At 38.2% G+C, this 5,056-nt stretch overlaps 1 pseudogene; it reads right to left on the bottom strand.

The window, feature by feature from the left end:
- Positions 1 to 466: 466 nt before the first annotated feature.
- Positions 467 to 2,345, bottom strand: LOC145106428 (protein RDM16 pseudogene; annotated as a pseudogene).
- Between the last annotated feature and the right edge of the window lie 2,711 nt (positions 2,346 to 5,056).

Raw genomic sequence — 5,056 nt, 5'->3', positions numbered from 1 at the left:
TGTGAAAGGGCTTTAATTATTTTCTATTTTTTTAAAAAATAAAATTAGTCAAAATTATATATTTAAAAAGAAATATAGGTTATTTTATAGGAGTGAAGGACAAACACATAAATATAGGTTATACAGTATTAAACTTGATTTAAATAATATTATCGACTATCCCGCTCGATAAGCAGATTTTTCGGACCTATTTTTTCATCTTGAACTACAAGTAAATATGATAATTTGATTCGTTAAACTACGCAGATTTTAGACAACTTTTTCTAAATTTAAACATAAACTTTATACTGTATCTGTGACAAACTAACGGGGACACAAATAATAAAGATTCAGGTAGGATCTGAATATAACAAATCTATCACTGAACAACCTATATACCAAAAAAAATTGTTGCAACAACGTAATACAACCAGCATCATATATACATTTATATCATCTCACATTCTCTCCAAATTTTATAGTTTCACTAATTACACATCCTTGAGAAATTAACAACTAAATCCCAATAATGACCAACCCCAGCATCATAAAACACTTTGCGAGCAGCATTTTCGGTACTGCATTCATGCACCAAAAACCTTTGAAAACTTGGTTTAGTCACACTCCCTTGCCACACCAACACACACTTATTCTTCACGTTCTCATCATCATCATCAACCTCTTCATGCATATTCTCTTCTTTCACAGCCGCAGCCCAATTTATCCTCTTCAACATCAACTTCTGATACCGTTTTACCGATTTACCCCCGCCCTCCACCACCACGACAGAAATACCCTCCGAAATAACCGCACACCCCGACAACCGATTCTTCTGTGCATTTACATCAACCTTAAACCTAGTCTGAAGGTGCGAAAGGTCATTCACTTTGTATATGGACACAATTGTTTCGAGGGTATTATTATTGTCATCGAAAAACTTTGGTTTTTTCTTTTCGCGTCTTTCGGTCGGAGTCAACTTCCGGGCGATATTCCGGTCAACATGAGCCTGTTCACATTGGGCGGCTGCGCTTCTGATTTCCATTTCAAGGCGGGTCGGGTTTTGGGTGGCTTCTGATCCGAGGACTTTCATTAGATTGCTCATTTTGACTTTGGGTTTTGGGGGTTCTAGAAGGCCTAGGCGGATCATTTCTTGCCGGGCTTTTTCAGTGGCGAGGCGTCTTTGAGTTCGGAGTCTTTTGCGTTCTTTTTGGGTGAGTTTTAGAGGCTGAGGCGGGGGTGGGGCCGGTTCGGCTGGCAGTTCGATTGGGTGGGGTTGTTCCATGTATAGAGTTATCTTCTCTTTCTTTAGTATATCTTCAGGTGGCCCGCCTTCTGTGACGTTTCCGTAAGTACCAGAATCAACAAACTGAAAGGTCATCGTTTTAGGCCTTAAAAGTTTAGTTTTATTGATTCCCATTCGAGGATCAAAGTGAGGGTTTTCATCTAGATCCACTTCTAATTCCGGTTTCAGAATCTGGAATGCATCTTTCTTCTTTCTTCTGTTTGTTAATGTTAACCTTAAGGGTGCTCAAGATGTTTAACTTTGGTATATTTACCACATTGCCATTTTCATTGACTTCCCTACCCAATGCATCCAAACTAAGAACAGGGGCTTTAGCAGGCTTTTCTGGTGCCAGCTCTCCCGGGAACTTGTTTATAAGTGGGGCAAATTCCGTGTCTTGTCTAAAACCCATCTTGGCAGCAAGCTCTTGTGCCCGTTTTACAGCTTCATGAGAATTTCGGGGCAGCCCACCACCAAGTCGGGCAGCAGATTGTGGTGGGGCAGCGGGTATTCCTGAACTAGATGGAGGTTTGAGGCCATCTCTTGCTGAGTCAGTACCCTTGTTTAACAACGGGATCTTCTTCATCTTTTCTGCAAGCGCCTTGTGCTTCAGTAAAGTTGCTTTGGCCATAGATAAAGCATTGAGAGAGATGCCTCCAATCTTGCCAGCATCTGCAGAATCAACTCCTTCGGTTTCATGTTTGGTAGAAAGTGATGATGATACCTTAGAAGGAGGATGAGGGTGGCTGGGCGCCAAAGGGGTCTCATGTGGGGTTCCATATGGCTTACTGGGTGCTCCCAGTGCACCACCACAGGGTTCATCTTTAAGTTCATTCTTCATCGTCGTCATTGTTTCCCCGTTCAATTTCCCTTGTTCCAACTTATCTCCATCCTCGAATTCCCTCCTCTCATCCCTATCTGTGTCTTCCTCAGCAGCGGCAACTTTCTCCTGATCAAACCGCCGCCACTCATTCCACTTAGTTCGTTTATCGCCATACCGATCCTCCTCATCACTCTCTCCACCTCTATCTTTCCTCTTGCTGCTTCGATACTTGGTGTCGCGATCGAAATCCCATCTATCCATATCGTTCTTCCTTCTTTTTTTCTAGGCCTTTGTGCAATCTCTAGTCATTCACAAGAATTAGAAATCGGAATACTTAGACTAAATCTCCAAGAGAATTATATTTATACATTTAGTTTAAAAAAGGCAAGTTTTAACCGGAATGTTAGTTTTTATAGAAATAATCTTGCGGATCATTAAATAATCAGTTTTTGTTACTTATCTTTCCAATTGTTCAGTACCACAATATTTGAAAATATATCAAGACACAATTAATTATTTTGAGAATTCTATAGAAATACACATTTGTAATTTAAGCCTAAACATTTAATCATTTACGCTGGCCATGTATCCAAACCATTAATCAAGTTTTCAAATATTGGGCAAAGTGTTTTCTTAACTTATCGTGAAATGATTTTGATTTAGCTTATGCATGGTTTAATGACGAATTAGAAAGAAATTTACGATTTTGCCACATAACCAAACTATTGATTCAATTAAAAAAAAAAAAAACCTTGGGTGACAATTCAGACGGTCATTTTATGTTTTTATCCAACACGTCACGACGCGAGTAATTTTTCATCAATCGAACACAACAGGACACAATATCATGTTTTGTAGCTAACACGAACACGGCCAATTTAAAAAAACGAAGAAAACAAAAACACCACAACACAAAAAAAAAATAATATACAATATATATTTGCTTATTTAATTAAAATAACATAAGATATGAGTTCGATGGATCATATATATGCAAACATAAAAAACACATTTTTGTAACCAAAACAAAATTTGGAATAAAATTGCATATTAAGTAATACCATAAGAACCAACTTTTGCAACTTACTCTTTTCATTTTCTAGGATACTGCTAAGTTGTAACATTTGTTTTTCATTTCAATGTGAAAAGTTTTATACCTTGAATGTCCTTAAGTACAAGTTGTGAATATTCACTATAAGAATCTCCACCTGTGTCGACGACACCTATACCGATGACACTTGTCGTCACTAAAACATCAGCTATACTGACGACTTGTCGTGGGTACAGAGATGACCAATTTTCTTCAACCCGGAACTCTATGCCCACGACTTGTTGTCGCCATAGGGTTGGCGGGAACAAAAATTATTTTTGCGTTTTTCTGAAAACCTTTGTCGATGAAAATAAAAGCGACGTCATTTTTGGATAAGCTATCCCGATAGCATGTCATCGACACAGAAATTGGTGATTCGTGTGAACTCTATACCAACGACTAGTGGTTGGTAAAGGATTTTAATTTTTTTTAATTGCGAGAAATTGGTGATCCGTGTGAACTATTTTTCAGATTTCATTTTGATTTAGGTGAATGTCGTTGCAATTTTTTCTTTGTTTTCCGGTTAGGTTGTCACCGGAGGACCACCGTTGACTCCACTTGTAACGTCCAAAAAATCATAGTAAAAATTTTGATTTTTCAAAACCATTTTATAATCCATAAATCATACAAAACATTGTTTCCAAAAACATAGTTATCAAATAAGAGTATCCAAAAACATGTCACAATATAATATCCACGGATGATGTCTACAATCGTACCTTCGCCTTGCCCCGATTATCTGATATACCTGAAACCATGAAATCAAACTGTAAGCCAAAGCTTACTTAGTTCACCCAAAATACTCCTCACAACCAAATACATACAATGCACGGAATATGGTCTACAGCACAAGGGTAGTCTGCCGTCGAGCCATCAGCTATAAGTTGGACTTCTCTCGAGCCTACAACATAAGTTACACCGCTCCCTTGGTCCTACAATATCTACCGGACCGCCCGGGTATCTTGGCCTTTAGCAAAAAGCAGGATCACCTCAACCCAACCACAACATGTCGACATATGTAACAGATAACATATAACCAACAAGTATAGGTAATTATACAAATCTATCCATCTAACATATGTCCAGCAAATACAGGTAATCATACGGATCCGCCAATCTAACAGCTCACTATAGCATAGCATCATATTATATACCATGATACATAACACAACCTAGTGGGCTGGCATTGGTTCCTTTTGATGGGTTTTAGGTACAACAAATAAACTAGAAAACAGTTCCTAAGTTCACATGCAACCTACTTTGGATCTATGTTTTAACTATTGAACATACAACTTTGAATTGCAAAACAAGAACCCTAGAGGAGAGAGGCTAATTTCGAAATTAACAAACTAGGGTTTAGGGTTTACATACCTTTCAATTGTTATAGCAAACAATTGATATTCCCTTGATCTTGATCTTGATCTTCTTGGAAGCTTTAGCACCACAAGTGTAATGCCTCTAATGGAATCACACCCAAACTAGCAAGAAGGAAAGTAGAAGAAGAGAGAGGGGAGAGGGAGTATGCAAAATCTCGGCCTTAGGGTTTCTTCAAAAGAAAGAGTGACCAAAAACATGAACCAGGAGGCTCCTTATATAGCTTAGGGATTTAGGGTTTAAGGGAAACCCTAGTTATCCTTTGCTTAGGGCCTAAGCAAACCCAAGGGCCTTATCCAAGCCCCTATGGACGAAATTATTAGGGTTTCCCCTAAAGATTTCGTCCACCCTCTTCCAAGGGGGTTCTAGAGCCTTCCACTCAACTATTAGATAATTGCAAACTAGTCCCTGCACCTTATAATTAATTCTTTTAACCCCAAAATCAATTCTGATTAATTTCTGGCTAACAATTAATTAAACATAATGATTTCTAATTAATATATTAATC

Source organism: Lactuca virosa, chromosome 4 (assembly GCF_052849685.1).
Source record: "Lactuca virosa cultivar CGN04683 chromosome 4, Lactuca_virosa_CGN04683_v6, whole genome shotgun sequence".
Lineage (NCBI taxonomy): Eukaryota > Viridiplantae > Streptophyta > Magnoliopsida > Asterales > Asteraceae > Lactuca > Lactuca virosa.
Note: the sequence above shows the minus strand (reverse complement) of the source record. Positions and strands in the feature narration are given on the sequence as shown.